This window comes from Oryctolagus cuniculus, chromosome 8 (assembly GCF_964237555.1).
Source record: "Oryctolagus cuniculus chromosome 8, mOryCun1.1, whole genome shotgun sequence".
Taxonomy (NCBI): Eukaryota; Metazoa; Chordata; class Mammalia; order Lagomorpha; family Leporidae; genus Oryctolagus; species Oryctolagus cuniculus.
In genome coordinates, this window is record NC_091439.1 from 13,079,714 (window position 1) to 13,100,875 (window position 21,162).

Consider the following 21,162-nt stretch of genomic DNA (forward strand, 5'->3'; position numbering starts at 1 on the left):
ACAGAGAGAAAGGTCTTCCTTTTGCCATTGGTTCACCCTCCAATGGCCGCCGCGGCCAGCGCGCTACAGCCAGCGCACCGCGCTGATCCGATGGCAGGAGCCAGAAGCTTCTCCTGGTCTCCCATGGGGTGCAGGACCCAAGCACTTGGGCCATCCTCCACTGCACTCCCGGGCCACAGCAGAGAGCTGGCCTGGAAGAGGGGCAACCGGGACAGAATCCGGCGCCCCGACAGGGACTAGAACCCGGTGTGCTGGCGTCGCAAGGCGGAGGATTAGCCTAGTGAGCCGCGGCGCCAGCCAACAGTCTACTCTTGATCCCTCCCATAAAAGGTGAGGTGGCCAATTAGTCTATGATTTCTAAATTCCTTAAAATTTTTCAGAAGGGCACAACACCCTGGTACTCACTCAGAAGACCATTGTGGAGCCGGCGCCGCGGCTCACTAGGCTAATCCTCCGCCTTGCGGCGCCGGCACACCGGGTTCTAGTCCCGGTCGGGGCGCCGGATTCTGTCCCGGTTGCCCCTCTTCCAGGCCAGCTCTCTGCTGTGGCCAGGGAGTGCAGTGGAGGATGGCCCAGGTGCTTGGGCCCTGCACTCCATGGGAGACCAGGAAAAGCACCTGGCTCCTGGCTCCTGCCATCGGATCAGCGCGGTGCGCCGGCCGCAGCGCGCCGGCCGCGGCGGCCATTGGAGGGTGAACCAACGGCGGCAAAGGAAGACCTTTCTCTCTGTCTCTCTCTCTCACTGTCCACTCTGGCTGTCAAAAAAAAAAAAAAAAAAAAAAGAAGACCATTGTGAAGCACAGGGATTTTTTTTTTTTATCAAGAATTCTGAATAGCAAAACTCTGGTGCTCAAATAAAGAAAATAACCTTGAATTCTCTGCTGCTCCATCTTATCAAAAGTTTTAAGAAATAACATTCAAGGAAGATTACATAAAGGATTTGCAATCCATCTGTAACCACCTTTTCAAGAGCCAAGTTTGCCCTCTGTTGTTATCACAACGTGATTTTACTCAGGTGTCTGCTTGTGCCCCACATGACTCAGAGTAAACCCTACCTCCAAGGTTAAAGCCTGATGAGTCCTTGCTTCTACTTGCCTTAAGGGTGGGGAAATGACCCATTTCTGGCCAATGAAACATATAAGGAGTCTGCTAAGAGATTTCTGGGATAGGTTCCTCATTCCTATAAATGAAGAATGGTTGGTGCTGTCTACTTCTGGATATTATAGCCACCTTGCAATCTTGACAAGGGCCAGTCTAAGGGAAATTACACTGGAGACAGGAGAAAAGAGAGATGGCTTGGTGGTGACACTGTAGGCTGCCAAGTCAACTAGGCCTGGGATCTAACATAGAAATATGTTATGAAAGATAAAATTCCTTGCAGTTATATTGAATTAGAGTTGGAGTGTTCTGTCTTTGGAGTAAAAGGCAACAGTAAAAAATTTCCTTTGCACAGGATGATGAGATTGGACAGTCATTTGTTAATTTTAAAACTTGACTGATAGAATCATAAATACTTATTTCATTTAAAGATATGAATATACATCCATTCACTAATCTTTTGGTGAAGGGATGAAGTGTTTACTTTGAATATGAGACTCTGTTGACTGGAATTACATATTTCTTCCTGGCATAAAACACTCCAAATAAGACACACTTTCTTTTTTTTTTTTTTAGTCTTTGCCTCTTTAATGTAGATAATAACATTAGTGTTTAGTAAAGATACTCACAATACTTGCAAAGCAATCAATGTAGAACCCATGCAGAACTTTTATAATTTTTTTCACAACACACAGTTGTGTCACCTACAATCAAGTCAAAAGCAAATTTTTATTGACTGATTCTCATGAAGCTATTCTAATGCATTAAACCTTGTTTCCTGAGAAGTATCTTTCTGTTCTCATATTTAATCAATTTATACAATATTTAGCTAAATTATTTAATTATAATATTAAGTAAAATGTGTTGTATGTACACACAACAGTTGCCCGTTGATAAACAAAATTCAACTGGAGAAAGCATGGGGAACAGGTCTACTTAAGCAGCCATTAACCGCTACCACAACACAGCATGCTGTGGAAAGCAACCAATAAACTGCAGAAAAAAAACCGAGTTGGAATAATAATTTCTTGAATTAAATAAGGAAGCTTCTGTCTTATCAGCTATGTGATTTCCAAATATTTTCTCCCATCTCACAGCATGTCTGTTCAATTTCTTGACAATAATTTTTTTTTAAGATTTATTGTATTTATTTGAAAGACAGTTACAGAGAGAGGTAGAGACAGAGAGAGAGGTCACAGAGAGAGAGGTCTTCCATCCGCTGGCTCACTCCCCAGATGGTCGCAATGGCCAGAGCTGCATCGATCTGAAGCCAGGAGCCAGGAGCTACTTCCGGGTCTCCCAACTGGGTGCAGGGGCCCAAGAACTTGGACCATTTTCTACTGCTTTCCCAGGCCATAGCAGAGAGCTGGATTGGAAGAGGAGCAGCCAGGACTAGAACCGACACCCATATGGGATGCTGGATCTTCAGGCCAGGGTGTTAACCCAGTGTGCCACAGTGCCAACCCTGACGATGATTTTTGATGGACAAAAGGTTTTTTAACTTTTATGAAGACCATTTTTCTTTTCCTTTGTTGCTCATGCTTTCAGTGACAAATCTAAGAATCCACTACTCAAGCAAAGGTCATTAAAATTTATCATAGATTTTCTTCTAACAGCTTTATAGTTTTAGCTCCTATATTTAGGTTGTTGACCATTTTGAGTTAATTTTGGTGTATTAAAGTAAGATTCCAACTTCATTCTCTTGCCTGCAGTTGTCCAATTCTCCTAGCACATTTGTTGATCAGACTACTTTTCCCCATTAAATGGTCTTTTGGCACTAGCTGAGAGTCAACTGGCCATAGATGCTGGCTTTATTTCTAGACTCTCAATTCCATTAGTCCATTCATTTATCCTTATGCCATTAACACACTCTTTTGAATACTATAACTTTATAATAAGTTTTCATATCAGAAAGCTTAAGTTCTCCAATTTTGTTCTTTATTAAGATTACTTTCACTAATCAGAGCTCCCTGCAATTTCATGTGAATTTGAGAACTGCTCTTCCCATTTTTGAAGAAAAAAAGACCACTGGAATTTTGGTAACTATTACATTGAATCAATAGATTGTTTTTAGGAAACAGCACCATCTTAATAATAACAAGTCCTTAAATCCATAAACACTAATTTAATTTATTTGGGTCCTGTTTAATCTCTTTCAGCAATGTGTTGTAGTCTTCACATTCAAGTCTTCTGCTCTTATATTTACTCCCAGATATTTCATTCTTTTGGCTGCTACTATAAATAAAATAATTATAAATTTCCTTTTAGGAGGTGGCGTTGTGCCATGGTAGGCTAAGCCTCTGCCTGTGGTGCCAACACCCCATACAGGTGACCGTTTGAATCCCAGCTGCTCCTCTTCCAATCCAGCTATCTGCTTATACCTTGGGAAAGCAGTGGAAGATGGCTCAAGTACTTGGGCCCCTGCACCTACATGGGAGACCTGTAAGAAGTTCCTTGCTCCTGGCTTTGGATCAGCTCAAGCACTGCCTGTTGCGGCCAGTGGGTAGTGAACCAGCGGATGGAAGACCTTTCTCTGCCTCTAACTCCACTTCTGAAATAAATAAATAAATAAATAATATTTTTTAAAAAAAGTAAATAATAAAAAAATTTCCTTTTAGATTTTTTTTTCATTGTTAGAGTTTAGAAACACACCTGACTTCTTGATCTTATAAATCCTGAAATTTTGCTGAATTCTCTTACTGGTTCTGATTATGTGTGTATGTGTGTGTTTAGGGATTTTCTTTATACAGAATTATGTCATTTTCAAATAGAGATAGTGTTAACTACTTCCTTTCCAGTACGGATGCCTTCCATTGCCTTCTCTTGCATTACTGCTCTAGTTCAGACTTCGAGTATACTGTGGAATAAGCAAAGGTGAAAGAAGTCATCCTCGCCTTCTTGATCTTAGGAAGAAAGTTTTCAGTCCTTCATTACTGAGTATGATGTTAGCTGTGGTCTTTTCATAAATGTCGTTTACCACATTAAGAAACTTCCAGTCTATTCCTAGTTTTCAGACTTTTTACAAGATGTTAGATTTCATAAGATGCTTTTTGGTCATCTATTTGAGATAATAAATGGAGTTTTTTTCCTTTTTTTCCCCTAGTAACATGGCATAGTCTATGGATTTTCTTAGTAGTTGCCATGGAGACTGCAGTTAATTTCCTAGATTTGTAACAATATAGTTTGAATTGATATCAGCTTAGCATCAATACCATGTATTAACTTTGACCTTATCCATTTCTGCCCTTCCCTACTATTATGTTGTTGTTGTCACAATTTACATTCCTCTACATTGTGTGCCCACTGTCATATATTCATAATTATTGTTTTATGCATTTATCTTTCAAATACTATAGGAGTAATAAAGAGGCAGCACAATCCAAAACTACAGTAATGATAGTTTTTTTAAGGTTTTATTTATTTGAAAGGTAGAGTTAGAGAGAAAGAGAGAGAGAGAAAGGGAGGGAGGGAGGGAGGGAGGGAGGGAGGGAGGGAGAGGGAGAGTCAGAGAGAGAGGTTTACCATCTGCTGGTTCACTCCCCAAATGGCCACAACCTCTGGAGCTGGGCCAGGCTAAAGCCAGGAGCCAAGAAATTCTGCTGGGTCTCCCATGTGGGTGCAGAGGCCCAGGCACTTGGGCCATCTTCCATTGCATTTCCAGGTGCATAAGCAGAGAGCTGGACCAGAAGTAGAGCAGCCAGGACTGGAGTCAGAGTCCATAGGGGATACCAGCACTGCACACAGTGGCTTAACCAGCTACGCCCCCACGCTGGCCCCAGTAATGACAGTTTTATATTTACTATATCGCTACCTTGCCAAATGATCTATCTTTCCTCATACAGCTTCGAGTTACTGGCTTATGTCCCTTCATTTCAGCCTAAAGGATTCCCTTTAGTATTTCATGTAGGGCTACATGTCTACTACCAATGAATTTTCTTAATTTTTATATGGAACCATTTTAATTTCTCCTTCATTTTTGAAGGATAGTTGTGCCAAATATAGAATTCTTGGATAATATTTTAATATATCTTCCCACTATCTCCATGGTTTCCGATGACTAATCAGTTTGAAATCCTACTGAGAATCTTTTATATGTGACAAGTCATTTTGCTCTTGCTGCTTTCAATGTTCTCTCTTCTCTATGGCTTGTAACAAATTTATTATAATATGTTTAGCTGTGGATCTGAGTTTATCCTGTCCAAATTTTATCTTCTTGGATATATAAATTCACAAATTTCATAAAAATGGGGACTTTTCAACCATTATTACTACCTCAAAGAATCTTTCCAGTCCTGTCTCTTTTCTCCTTTTAGGACTCCCATAACATGTATGTTGATACACTAATGTTACCACATGAGTTTCTTAAGCTCTGCCCATTTTTCTTTATTCTTTTTGCTTTCTACTCCTCAGTCTGGGTGCTTTCTTTTTTTAAAATTTATTTATTTATTTTGAAAGTCTGAGTTACAGAGAGAGAGGAAGAGGGAGAGAAGAGAGATCTTCAATTCGCTGGTTCACTCCCCAGGTGTCTGCATCAGTCAGCATCGCACCAGGCCAAAGCCAGGAGCCAGGAGCTTCTTCTAGGTCTCCTGCATGGAGAGGCCCAAGCATTCAGACCACCTTCCACCACTTTTCCCAGGCCATTAGCAGGGAACTGAAGAGGAAGTGCAGCAGCCAGGACTCCAACTAGTGCCCATATGGGATGCCGGCATAGTGGGCAGCAGTTTTGTTGGCTATACCACAACACCATCCACAGTCTGGGTGATTTCTATCACCCTATTTTCAAGTTTGTTGACCCAAGGCTGTTCAAATCTGCTTTAGACACCCACTAGTGAATTTTTTACTTCAGGTATTGTACCTTTTGGTTCCAAAATTTCTATTTGGTTCCTTTGATAATTTCTCTTTACTGATATTACCTACTTGATCTTATTTATTTATTTATTTATTTGAGAGAGAGAGAGAGAATGAATGAACAAACAAGAAAGAGAGGCTAACTGAATTTATCTGCTGGTTCCTTCCCCAGTGCCTACAACATCGAGGGTGGGTCAAAGCCCAAACTCAATCTTAGGTATCCCATATGGGTAGCAGGATCCCAAATACTTCAGCCATCACCACTCTCTACCAGGGTCCACATCACCAGGAATCTGGAATCAGGAGTACTCCAATGTGGCTATAGATGTCCTAGCCAGCCTCTTAACCACTAAGTCAAACACTCATGCCTCCTTTAGCTATTTATCCACAATTTCTATCAGCTCTTTCAGTATATTTAGACAGTGAATGTAAAGTCTTTAGCAAATTAAGTCTAATGTTTGGCTTCCCTTTGAATAGCTTGTGTCAATTTCTTTTTTAGTACAAAGGAGCAATCTCGTTTGCATGCTTTGTAATCTTTATTGGGAACTGAGTATTTTAATAAGGGTTTAGTAGTATTCAGAATGTATAAGTCTTCACAACTCATCAATAAAAGACAAGGTAGAACTTTGGTTAAGACAGTGAACCAGGTTAAGATGCCCACCATCCCATATCAGAGTAACTAGGTTCAAGTCCCACTCTCCTGAATCCAAATTCCTACTAATGTGGACACTAGGAGTCAGAGAGTAATGGCTCAAATGATTAGGCCCTTGCCATCCACAATGGAGATGGATTAAGTTCACAGATCCTGGCTTTGGCTTGGCCCAGCCTCAGCTGTTGCAGGCATCTGTGCAGTAACCAGTAGATAGAGGAGTTCTTTGTCTAACTCTTTCTCCGTATGCGTCTCTTTGTCTCTTTAAAAGAAAAAAAAAAAAAAAAGGCAAATCTCTCTGAATAGATATTTCTCCAAAGTAGATATACAATGGCCAACAAGCATGCAAAAATTGTTCAACATCATTGGTTATCAGAGAAATACAAATGAAAATCACAATGAAATATCACTTTATACCCATGAAATGGCTACAACAAGAAAAATTTTATATTTATGAAAAAAAAAAAAAACAACAGAAAACAAGTGGTGAGGATAGGGAGAAACTGAACCCCTTAATACACTGCTGGTAGGAATTTAAAATGACTTAAGGTTAGTTATTCAGAAAGCTAAATACAGAATTATGATATAACCCAGCAATTCTTTTCCTGGCTAAATACCTAAAAGAATTTAAAACAGGAGCCGGAGCTGTGACGTAGCAAGTAAAGCTGCCACCTTCAGTGTGGCATCTCATATGGGTGCCAGTTCGAGTCCAGCTGCTCCTCTTCCAATCCAGCTCTCTGCTATGGCCTGGGAAAGCAGTAGAAAATGGCCCAAGTCCTAGGGCCCCTGTAGCCACATGGGAAGACCCAGAGGAAGCTCCTGCACCCACATGGGAGATCTGGAAGAGGCTCCTGGCTCCCAGCTTCAGACTGGCACAGCTCCAGCTGTTGCGGCCAATTGGGAAGTGAACCAGTGGATGAGAGACACCTCTCTCTCTCTCTCTGCAACTCTGATTTTCAAATAAATAAATAAATCTTAAAAAAAAAAAAAAAGAATTTGAAACAGGCACTCCAATACTTTATCACAAATGTTCATAGCAACATGATTCACAATAACACAAAAGGTGCGAACAACTTAAATACCCATCAACAGATGATTAGGTAAACAAAACGTAATACAGACATACAATGGGATATGATTCAGTCATTAAAATAAAGTACTGATATGCCCTATGACTTCATGATGGCAAGTGAAGGAAGCAGATCATAAGGTCACATATTATATGATTCATTTAATGTGAAGTATCTAGAATAGGAAAACTCTTAGAGATAGAAAGAAGAACGTGATTGTCAGGGGACGGAGGACCACAGGAACAAAAAGTAATTATTTAATACCAACAGGGTATTCTTCTGGGATGATGAAAAGTTTTCAAACTAGAAAAGGGTAGGGGTTACACAACACTGCAAATGCCACTAAACTATACAGTATAAGACAGTTAATTTTATTTTGCGTAAATTTTAATTCAATTTTAAAAAAGGAAACCACTGCTTAAAATATGTCTCTAAGTCAACCCTAAGCATCAGAACTTCATTCAACCATACTGTTTCATATCCTAAAAGAAGCATTTCTACTAAACTATACTCTGATATTAAGCACTTGACTTGAACTGAGGGCCATTACAAGTAGCAACTGTGTGAAAATCATTATTACAGCAGACATAGGGATGTTGTTAAGAGAATACTACCTTTCCAGTGTCTTCCGCCACAAGGACTCACAAGAAAATCTTCCCTCAGGTCTCAACTCCTAAAAAGGTTACTTGAGGACTATTGTGTTTGTAAATCTCAAAGGCACTGTGTAACCTGTAATAACTTCACAAGAGATGTTTGGGGAAAGCTGTTCCACTCATGCTATCTTTCACCTACCTCCAGAATGGGCAGCAAATCCTTACAAGTTGCCCCCAACCAAGCAGTGCCTAAAAGGGTGCACATCAGCTCTTACTAGGGAAGACATCTAGGAGAGTCAACAAATGGTGACTTGTGCAGCCTATCTCAAGGAGAATCAATTGAATCCAGTGATTTCCATCTTAAATATCTGAAGTAGGAAGAAAAAAAGAGAAGTCAGAAAAAGTAAACAAAACTAAGTCACACTGATGACAAAAGACTAGAGTGAGAGTCCTCAAACTCTGGAAGTGAAGCTTTTACAAATACCATTAACCATACCTGCTCTTACATCAGTGTGAGGCTTCTACTTCTAGCTGCTTTTATTTTGACCCAGTTTCTCCTATGAAGTTCAGATCCCAATTTATGGTCCACATCCAGTAACAGGGACAGACCCTGTCAAAGCATTTGCATCACCTTCACAATTTCACCCTCCTTATTTTTCTACATGTCTATTACCTAGCTCAATCTTTCTTTTGGGAGTTTGGGGTAGAAGAATCAAGATGGAACATAAGTAACAGAAAAATGAGTGATGTTACCAATCTGTACAAAAGTAACCAAACTATGTGCAGATACTAACTGCAGCTCATCTCTATGAAATGGTGAAACAATCTACCATTTGGTCACAATATTTAAGATATTTAAGAAAAATTCTTTAACTTTCCTTAAAAAACAACTTCTCATCTTTTCAATCAATGACAGGAAATTACAGCATTTTTCAGAAATGTTAATCTAAAATTATCTACTGTCTAGTTCCTTTCAAGGATATTACTAATACTTAATAGGACTAGCCTTATGTCACAGCTATTTCCTCCATTCTATCACATACTTTTCATCATTGTAATAATGATTCAATTATATAAATGTGTTTTACTGTCAGCATCAAATCTATTTTGAAAATAAGCTAGTCAGAGCATCAAAGAAAACTCAGTGGGGGCCAGCACTGTGGCATAGCAGGTAAAGCTGCTGCCTGAAGCGCCGGCATCCCATATGGGTGCCGGTTGGAGTCCTGGATGCTCTACTTCCGATCCAGCTCTCTGCTATGGCCTGGGAAAGCTGTAGAAGATGACCCAAGTGCTTGGGTCCCTGCACCCACGTGGGAGACCCTGAAGAAGTTCCTGGCTCCTGACTACAGATCGGCACAGCTCTGGCGATTGCAACCATCTGGGGAGTTAGCCAGCAGATGGAAGACCTCTCTCTCTCTCTGCCTCTACCTCTCTGCCTCTCTGTAACTCTGTCATTAAATAAATCTTAAAAAAAAAAAAAAAAAATTCAATGGCCACTGTTTCTTTCTTTCTCCTCTTCCTAAATCTTTCCCCATTTAGAAATCCAATGTTGAGTTTTATATGTAGGAACAAGAATTCTCTGGTTGTATCTTAGCACAACTGTGCTAGTGAGCAAAAAGTATGTGGCAAGATTAAACAACTCACTTGTCAATAGTACATGGATCAAAGAAGAAATCTCAAGAGAATTTTTTAAAGATTCTGAACTGAAAATGAAAATACAACTTAATCAATGTTTGTGGAATGCAGTAAAAGTAGTACTCAAGAGGAAGTTTACAGCATTAAATGTATATATTAGAAAAAAAAAAAAAAACACCAAAATTCAATGATCCAAGCTTTCACCAAGGAAATTATAAAAAGAGCAAATTAAATCCAAAGCAAGTAGAAGAAAAGAAATAATGAAAATTCGGAGCAGAAAGCAATGAACCTGAAAACAGGAAATCAACAGAGAAAATAAGCTAAACAAAAAGCTGGTTCTTTGAAAAGAGCAATAAAATTGATAATCCTTTAGCCTGGTTAACTAAGAAAAAAAGAAAACACAAACTATTAATATTAGAAATGAAAGCTGGGCCATCACTACTGACTCCTTGGATGTTAAAAATATATATATATGCAAAAAGACAGCAAATTATATTGTTATCACAATTTAGAAAGTGCTAATTTAATGAATAGTAACAAAGATGCCCTGAGTGACCCTGGTGTCAAAGTTTTATTGGTTTAAACTTAGGCTAGCGTGTTATTCACACTGGTATTAATGGCAAAAAACTGCAGCTCCAAGCCTAAGTAAGCAACCTCACTGATTGATATACAGGCACTACAATAGCCTAACACAAACTCCCAGAAAAAATGACTTAAAGATGCAAATCTTGCAGACAATAGCAAAACACAATGTCTCTGGGTACCACCTAATACCTGACAACACTGCCATTCTATTCTTTTGTGGACGATGTATTTCTCATAAAGTGTTCTGACAGGCTGCTTTATCAGAACCTATTTACATAGCTAACAATTTATTCCAAAGAAAAGAGAATAAAGTAGATTATACATAAAAAGTACATCACCTATGGTACATGTCTCAGTTCATTGTAATTAATGAAACATTTTTTCCCTCATGCAGAAAACCAGACACATAAATAAACATATCAAGGATCAATGAAGCATCTGTTTCATCCTTTGAAAAACTTCAACTAGCAGAATTCTTTTTAGATCTCCTGGTGTGCTGAAAGAAAATCACTTTAGGAGAAAAGAACTATATTTTTATTTTAAAAAAAGAAATCCATAATCTTATTCCTAAATTACTTTTCCACTATAATTACAATCATTTATGTGTACATATGTATTAACATGGGTATATTTAATTCAAACACACGCATAAAATATACACTATTTTGAATATATATATATATATGAATGAAGATACAAGTTTAGGAATTTCCTTTGGTATTTTAGGAAAGCAAATTTCATCTGAAATGTTTCTGTGTATCTAAATAGCATTAAGTAGATTTATTTAAAATGTCTAATCAGTTTTATTAGTCAATAAATACCAGTGTCTTATTAAGCATCTCTAATTGCTATGTACAAAACTTAGGAAATTGCCACCATCATTTATTATGCCCTCTTATTCTATAAAATAACCAAAATTTGAGTGTTTATATTGCCTTTTATTAATGTTGATATCACTTAAATTCGAATTCTGTTTATTTTGCTATCCATGCCAAAGCTAAATCCCAGAGAGCTTCATTCTCATGCTTTTCAGCAAATCAATATTTTTTTAAATAAATGAATCTTTTAAAATCTTTCTTTAAAAGAGAGGGAGAAGGGGAGGAGGAGGGGGAAGGGAGGGGGAAGGGAAGGTAGGGGAGGGAGAGGGAGAGGGAGAGGGAGAGGGAGAGGGAGAGGGAGAGGGAGAGGGAGAGGGAGAGGGAGAGGGAGAGGGAGAGGGAGAGGGAGAGGGAGAGGGAGAGGGAGAGGGAGTCTTCCATCCAATGGTTCATTCCTTCAAAGTCAGTACTCTTCAACCTATTCTACAGTATGTCTTAGGGTACATTAGCATGTTTAACTTTTGTCTAAATAGAAGGATTTTATTTGAAGAGAATGGCTGGTCTCAACAAAATTGGTGGGGGGGGGGATGTCTTTCTATTATTACCATATCTATTAACTTACTAACAGATAGTAAATTACAAGGTTCTACCTGGTTACTTAACAGACAGCTGCCTTCTTTTTACTGAGTCCCTAGCACATCAAATGTCCTTTTGGGGCACAGAAAAATTAACAGAGGCCATAAAGTCCCCTATGTACCAATTAAAAATCTATATGATCATCTCTTCTCTGCACAAATCTTATAAAGTTTCCCCACATCCTTCTGGACATCTTCTAGGTTGGCAATAACAAGTCATTAAAACTCTCTAATAACAGCCTGATGAGCCATAAATTCGCTATGCAAAGTCAACAACAGTCAAAGACCTATAAACAGCAGCAGGGGCTGCTCTAACAACTTCTCAGAATCAATGAGAGATTTCCAGAAGAAAATGGGGAAAAACTAAAGTCTATGTGGAGACTGAAGGGGAATGCAGAGATAAACATGAACCGGCCTCTTTCAAACTCTGTTTACTCTACAAAGCTATATTTCAGAATCCCAGGCAGGAATAACATTACCAAGGAAAACAGGGACATAGAACGACTGGAAACATAAGCTGGAGTGGTTCAGCAGATCAAACTGGACTTGTACTGGACAGACTTGGCTTCCAGTTAAAGGAAAAAAGAGACATAGGTAAGCCACAGGATTCTGAGTTTTCAGCCCAGAGAAGAAAGACTTAGTAAGCATAAAAACCACAGAGATAGAAGAAGCAGGGCTCTAATTCTTACGAAATGAGTCAGCAAAAGAAAAAAGGGTCTGGGACTCAGGTATACAAGAAGGCCAATGGAGTCATAGCTTTGGGTTCTTTCCTTTTGTCTTTAGCTTTCTCTCACATCTCACCCATCAGTGAAGATCTCTAACCTCCCTAATTTCTACCCCAAAATATAGGCACACACTTTGCTACTCCCTGTGCATACTTGTTCTCTTCAACCACACCTCTAAATGAGAACCAGGAAAGATATAGTAATGAGTTATATTTATTGCTTAATAACTGTGTAACACTGTTTTAGCAAGCTCAGACATTTGCCTTTTAGTATTTCACCTTGGAATGAACATTGCGAGGCTTCATCTTTTATTTTTATTATTATTTCATTAGAGAATGAAAGAGAGAGATATCAATCTTAAATCTATTAGTTCATTCCCCCAAGTGCCTGCAATGGCCAGGACTGGGCCAGGCCAAAGCTGTCAGCCAGTAACTCAATCAGGGACCCAACTCCTGAACCATCACCTGCTGCCTACCAAGTACTCATTAGCAGGAGGCTGGAATAGAGTGTAGCCTGGAATCAATCCCAGGCACTCCAATATAGGATGTGGCACCCCAACTGGCAGGCTAACTACCAGGACAAATGCCCACCCCAAGACTCCATCTTTTAATGAAGCTGCCATTAAGTAAGAAAACAAATTCCTCTGGAGAGATAGTCCATCTTATTTCATTTTAAGGCTACCCAGGGAGTGGAGCTAGGACCAAACATAGCACAGTCACCCATATCCAGACTAATTTCCCTTATCTTGGAGATGTTAGCATAATATATCCTTACAACTACCCTCTTCCAAGTTTCTGAGACAAATGTTCCCCTTGTATGTGTTTGTACTGGCCAATCTGCTTTCCTTATCAAACAACAAAACCCTAGAGGGGAAGGTGTTCTCCTCAGAGTCATTTGCACAGGAGGACCCTGACTTCATACACGCACCAAACATTATTTCATCCCAGGATTTCTCAATCTCTGCACTACTGATATTATTAAAGAAAAAAAAATATCCTGACACTTCTTAAAATGGCAAGGAAAATTTTATTCAGGACCACTGCAACAGGTGTCAAGAATAGCACAACAGACGAGCAACATCAGGTTCAAATGATCTAGCAGAGACAACTGGGATTATAGCCATCAGCAGAGTAAGGGTATCCTTGAATGGAAAATCCCTAGAAGGAGACATTAAGGGCAGCGGGTTCCTGATAAACCGACCTAACAGGATTCCTGCTGAAGGTAGGCTAGAATGATCAGATATCACGGGTGGGGAGATTCTCATTACACTGACTTAGCAGAATTCCTTCATGAAATTTGTCTGGGCAAGCTGAGGGTAGGATGGAGGCCCCAGTCAAGGCCTACTTGAGAAGAGGGTTCAGATGAGCCTAACCAAAAGTTTGATCAAACAAAGAGTCTCAGTCAACACTCTGGCTCAGATAATTTTTGTTGAGGGGTGTGGTATATCTAGGACATTTAGCAGTATCTCCAGTCTCTACCCACTAATTGCCTAGTACACACACACACACTCCTAAATTTAACAATGTGAGACACTGCCAAATATCCCCTGGAGGAAAAAATATCTCACTTGGTTGAGAATCACTGCTATAGAGGCGAAGTTGGCAAAAATTTTTCTGTAATAGGCCAGATAGAAAATATTTTGTAGGATACAGACACACTCTGTGCCTATTCTTCCTTGTCTTTTTTTTTTTTTTTGTCAACTATTTAAAAATACAAGTTATTCTTAGTTTATGGGCCATAAAAAAAAAGGCAGCTGGACAGATTTGATCCATGGGCCATAGTTTGGTGAACTCTATTTTAGACTAAAGTAACACTTTCCAAATAGACAACGATGGTGTATATTTGTAGATAACATTTTAAAAATACAGATTTAACTAATTATATTACACCCACAATTAAAATACACCCACAATCCAGGAGTGCCTGGGTTCCCTTATGCCTTCACTTCTGATCAAGCTTCCTGCTAAGTGCACCCTGGAAGGTAGCAGAGGTTGGCTCAAGTACTTTGGTCCCTGCTACCCACAAGACCTAAATGTAGTTCTTGGTTCTTGGCATCTGCCTTGTCCAGTTCTGACTATTTTAGGTGATAGATCCCTCTGCCTTCCAAACAGGCATTTTTTTAAATACAAGAATTAGAAGAGTTGTGGTGTAGCAGCTAAAGCAGCCATCTGCAATGCCAACATCTTATATGGACACCAGTTTGTATCCCAGCTGCTCCACTTCCAATCCAGCTCCCTGCTAACGGTCTGGGAACAGCAGAAGAGGATGGATGATCCAGGTGCTTGGCTTCTGCCATCCACGTGGGAGACGTGAGAGTTCACTGCTAATGCACCTGCGAAAGCAGTGGAAGATGGCCCAAGTGTTTGGGCCTTGCACCCACGTAGGAGACCCAGGTGGAGTTCTGTCTCCTGGCTTCTGCTTGGCCATTTTAGGGAGTGAACCAATGGTTGGAAGACCTCATTCTTTTCTCTGTTTCTGCCTTTGTCAATCTGCCTTTCAAATAAATAAAATTTGGGGGCCAGCACTATGGCTTAGTAGGTTAAGTCTCTGCCTGCAGCACCAGCATTCCATATGGGTGCTGGTTCGTGTCCCAGCTACTCCTCTTCAGATCCAGCTCTCTGCTTATAGCCTGGGAAAGCAGTGGAAGATGACCCAAGTCCTTGGGCCCCTGTACCCTTTTGGGAGACCTGGTAGAAGCTCCTGGCTCCTGACTTCGGATCAGCCCAGCTCTAGCCGTTATGGCCATTTGGGGAGTGAACCAGCAGAAGGAAGCCCTCTCTCTCTGTCTCTCCCTCTCCCAGTAACTCTACCTCCCAAATAAATAAATAAAATCTTTAAAGTAAATAAATTTTATCTTTAAAAAACAAACATAAAAAGGTATGCACATTCTCAAATTGCCTGGGTTTTCAAAAACTGCTTTGAAAAGCTGCCAAAAATCTGCCCCATCCCCCTCCCAAATTGTAACCAAACATTGCATTCTCCTCCCTAGGTCCCAAAATTTCTAGCTATATTTTATTGATTGAGGAGTTTGGTTTGGGTTTTGTTTTTACTGATACTATTTTAGTTTATATTTAACATGTTTTTCATACTTTGTCTGTCATCTAACATTCTAGAATGCATCTTTAAAATTAGTCTATGCCTGGCTACAGAGGCTATGATTATGAAACAGGTCACTGGGACACCTTTCTTCCTTAAGAGTCAGTTTATGTGAAAGCCCATATGCATTACAACCCTTTCAGCTTATTTCTCTAAAATCAACGAAATACTAACAAACAGGCTTACCCTGGAGATGACAGCATACTGAAAACAACCAGAGGACTACATAAAGGGTAGACCTCAGTCAAGATACTGAATGTGACAGTAATTTAAGCTTTGTGGTGTTTGCGTTTTTAACAGCTACAAACAAAACAAAACAAAAAAAGCCACAGTGAGGAAGGGGGCAGAGACTAGCAACTTGGTTATTTCAACTTACTAGGTTCCATTAGGCAGGATCCAAATCACTTGCCAAAAAACGAAGACTGTCTCTCTAAACAAATGCAGGAAAACATGTCTAAAAAGTAAATCACAAACTCTATAGGATATATCTGCCATGGACTTACTCTTTCTTGATTAAAACATCAACACTAAAGTGTCAGCTTTTATGCTAAAACCCTAAACAAATCAGTAGCTGATCTTCCAAAGAGTAGACATAATCTTTATTTTTATTAGAATTCACTTTAAAATCAGAAAAACAATATATAGTCATAGTAAAAAAGAATATAAAGAAAATACAAAGATAATAAAAATACTCATAGCACCACCATGGGAGACAAACTATTTTTAAAGCTTTAATATCTTTCTCTCCGATCTTTTTTAAATTTTCTAACAACTTTATCAATCTTATAAAATCAGGAGCATAATAAATGTGTTTATATTTGCAAGCAATGTAGATTTTTGCTTCTTCCATTTAATATTATATCTGAAGTATTATCAAGTCATTAAATTCTTCCCCACAAAATTCAATTTTAATAGTTTTTCATTCTATTATATGGATATTCCATATATATTTAACCCTTCTCTTATTACTGAACACTTAACATGTCCCAATTTTTCACTGCTAGAAATTCTCTGTGATTAATTACTTACAATTTTTTGTTTCAATTTCTGGTTTTTTAGAATGGATTTGCAGAAAAAGAACAGGAGGTTATAAATTCTTATCTGTTGATATCTATTGCCAAATTTTCTAGCAACTTACACTTCATAAGCATATGGTGGAGCACATGTCAATGAGCTTTAAGAAGGTGTATACTTAAATCACCAAGCACAAACCTGGAAAAAAGTAATAAAGATTCATTCCCCATCTGATCATTATACAATATACAGTATTGCAATGTCACACTGTATCCCCTAAATATGTGCAATTATTATGCACCAGTCAAGAAACAAAATCAGTTGATGCTGATGGAACAAAGACATAAGCCTCAGCCATTCTGGGTTCTTGTTACCTCTGCCAGTTCAGTCTCACACCCTGTATTGTTCCCAACCCCACTCCCTGCATTCTTTTTCTCCAGATCTGGAAGCCAGTGGGCCAAACTTGAAGAACCTGTATGGAGAAGCTCACCTTCACCTACTGCCCCCCACCCCCACCTCAGCCCATCTAAGATATAAAAAGCCCCAGCCTGCAGGGGTCTGGGCCCTCTACCGTGTGTCCAGTCTGTGTGCATGCTGGAGTTGGTCACCCACCTCTGCGAATTTATTTTCTTTGAATAAATTCGGTCTGGCTGTGAGTTCTTATCCTGTCTCCTCTCTGTTCTTCACCCTTTTCCTTTCATTTGGTGCCCCATATGAGGAGGCATCAATCTGCACCCCTTTTTCTTAGACACCACACACACACACACACACACACACACACACACATCCAAATGAATGGAAATCATGTGCTTATGTTGTCCCTAGGATCACAGCTATCAAACAGGACTATTCCAACTCTGGTTGGCATCCAAAGACTAAGGGATTCCTCAGAGTCTCCCAATGCATCAGCTCAACAGTCTTCAAGGACACTCCAATGGAACCATGGACAGCCAGAACAATGGCAGGATATTGGTCTTCAGTGAACCCCTTGTCAGGGCATCAGGAACATGAGAACTGCACTGGATATGGGCCAGTGGCTGTGATGTTTTAGACTCCCCCTCTACCAACACTCTACCCTCTCAGTTTATGAACAGGGTTATCACTAATCTCCTGGGAGACTACCAAGAAGCTCTGGCATGAGTTTTGACTCAGTCCTGGAAGAGCAGAGGGAAAGGTCACCATGCTATTTTAAACTCAAACTTGCAATCTGGACATCTCAATGCCCTGGCATACAAGACTTGAGAAATAACTCCCCATTTCTTGCCACAGCTCAAGGCTTCATCCACATAACACTTTGAAGTTTAATATTCTGAGAAATATTAAAATATACAGAGAGATCCCGAGAAGAAGGAAAACAAGGGTTTGAAAGAAAAGATGGCCTACGCAGAATGCTTAAATGTACTGTGATTCCTAAGTTTGGGCAGAAAGAAAAGCACAGGACAAGGAAACCTCTGTGTTCAAGTAAAGGCCTAGACTAATAACAATAGTAAGATTCATAAAAGTAATCATGTAGATCATTTAGATGTCTATAATTAAAACTGTTAAACAGTCAAAACAGACTTAATTTTAAAGTGAGTAGGGTACAAAAAAAGTAGCTTTCTTTGAAATCTACTAATATATTTATATTTATATATACATAAAACCCTCAATATCTATCCTCTCCTTCCTTATTAACAAAGGCCCCATATTCTAACAAGCAGCAAAGAGCCAGGCAAAACCTCTATCTCTTGGACTCCCCTGTAGCTTGCCAGAGGGGGTACTGTGCTATCATCCTAAATTAGTGAGTATAAGGGGGAATCACTCAGAAGGTCTTTTAGAAAAGCTCCTAAAAGAGGTTGGGGGAAGACAGATTGCTGGCAAGCTTCTTTTAGCTTTTTTTTTGTTTGTTTAAGATTGATTTATGTATTGGAAAGACAGAGTTACAGAAGAGGGATGGAGGGAAAGAGGAAGAGTGAGAAGAGGTAGAGATAGAGAGGAGAGATCACCATTCACTGATTTACTCCCCAAATGGCTGCAATGACAGGAGCTGGGCCAGGCCACAGCCAGGAGCTTCATCCAGGTCTCCCATACGGGTGGTAGGGGCTCAAGTACTTAGGCCATCTTCCACTGCTTTCCCAGGCACAGTAGCAAGGAAACAGAGCATCTGGGAATTAAACAGGTGCCCATATGGGATGCCAGCATGCAGACACCAGATTAACCTTCTATGCCACAACACTGGCCCCTCCCTTTTGCTTTTTGACCTTTCCTTCTGACCTAGAATAAGCATCTGAAGATGGCTACAGTTTTGACAACCATCTAGGTTTTTTGTTGTTGTTGTTTTCAGTTCTCTGAATGAAAAAAGAGACAGAGATCTTCCATTTGATGATTCACTCCTCAAATGCCTACAAAAGCCAGGACCGGGTCAGGCTGAAGACAAGAGCCCAGAACTCAATACAGGTCTCCCACATTGGTGGCAGGGACCCAACTACTTGAGCTGTCATAGCTGCGAACCAGGGTGCACCTTAGCAGGAAGCTGAAACAGGGAGTAGAGCCAGGACTCCAACTCAGGGACTCTGATAAGGGATGCAGGCATCTCCTGCAGCATCTTATTTGCTTGGCTAAATATCCAGCCCCCTGGCAGGCATCTTAAGAGGAGGATATAAGGTCACAGATCACACCTCAATAAAGTGAAACAGAAAGAAAAAAAACTTAGGTCCTTGATCATCAAAGATTCACTCTACTAAACCTGGACAATCTAGTTCCAAACTTATTTTACTTAGAAGGAAAACAATTCCCTAATCTGTTTAAGCCATTGATTTTGGTGATTACTTAACAGCAACCTAACCAATATATCATTTACTAAGAGTTATTTTACAAAGGTAAGAAGCATATGGAATTGGCAGAAATCAGTTGGCTCATTTAAATGCCCATTTAGCCTTACATACAATACCTATTGATTACTATGCTAGAGGACACAGACAGACATAAATAAGATGCAGTTCACAGGGGCGAGCGCTGTTTAGCAGGTAAAGCCTCCACCTGCAGTGCTGGCATCCTATATGGATGCCAACTCGAGTCCTGGCTGCTGCACTTCCAATCCAGCCCTCTGCTATGGCCTGGGAAAGCTGTAGAGGATGGCCCAAGTGCTTGGGCCCCTGTACCCACATGGGAGACCTGGAGGAAGCTCCTGGCTTCAGATCATCACAGCTCCAGCCATTGCAACCAACTGGGGAGTGAACCAGCAGATGGAAGATCTCCCTCCTTCCCTCCCTCTCCCTCTCTCTCTGTCTCTGTCTCTCTCCAACTCTGCCTTTCAAATAAATTATTTTAAAAAAAAGATGCAGTTCACAGTCTAAAAGAAACATCTGAACTGACAAAATAAAATTTGATTAGTCATATTGTAAAGAAAGAATGAGGAGCTGTGGCATTATATAAGAAAACTATTTAACCCAAACTGGAAAAAGGGAAATGGGATCCAAGAAGGCTTTCCAGCCAAAATAAAACTTATACTGAGACCTGAAAAAAAGAAACAATATTGTTAGCCAGGTAAATGGAGCACTGAGGGGAGAGTACTCCAGGCAGAGGAAAAAGCACATGCAAAGGCCCAGAGAAAAGAAAACACGACAAACTACAGGGACTGAAAGTAGAGAGAGAATTCTTATGGCCTGCCAAAATGACAGATGTTATCCCTCTCTGGACCAGACTAGACTCAAAGGTTTTTAAATTATTCTTTTGGGGCCAGCATAGCAGCACAGCGGGTAAAGCTGTGCATCCCATATGGGTGTCAGTTCAAGTCCCGGCTGCTCCACTCCCAATCCAGCTCTTGCTAAGGCCTGGGAAAGCAATGGAAGATGGCCCAACTCCTCAGGCCCCTGCACCCATGTGGGAGACCTGAAGGAAACTCCTGGCTCCTGGCTTTGGATTGGTGCAGCCCCAGCTGTTGCAGCCATCTGGGGAGTGACCCAGCGAATGCAAGACATCTCTCTCTCTCTTTCTCTCTCTCTCTCTCTCATTATACCTTTCTGTAACTATGCCTTTCAAATAAATAAATATTAAAAAATTGTTCTTTTAAAGATAAAAACAAACAAAACCTAATCAAAACGTTATTTCCATTTTCAACCCCTCAAAATGTCAAGTACCATCCAGGTATTACCTGCACTCTTCTAGCTCTATGCCTTATGGTGAGAGTCTTTCATTGTCTGAACCACCTTGTACTTCACAGCTGGTAAGCTTCCTCAGCAATAAGGCTGATAAAAGAAAAGGATTGGGGCCAGCACTCTGGTGCAGTAAGTTAAGCCACTGCTTGCAATGTGGGCATCCCATATGAGCACTGGTTCGAGTTCCAGATACTCCACTTCCTATACAGCCCCTTGCTAATGTACCTAGGAAAGAAGCAGCAGATGATCCAAGTACTCAA

The 21,162-nt window shown here is 40.1% G+C and overlaps 1 protein-coding gene across 5 annotated transcripts in view; it reads right to left on the reverse strand.

The window, feature by feature from the left end:
• FHIP1A (FHF complex subunit HOOK interacting protein 1A) overlaps window positions 1-21,162 on the reverse strand; it is a 307,224-nt gene that overhangs the window by 184,634 nt on the left and 101,428 nt on the right. The window lies entirely within an intron of this gene.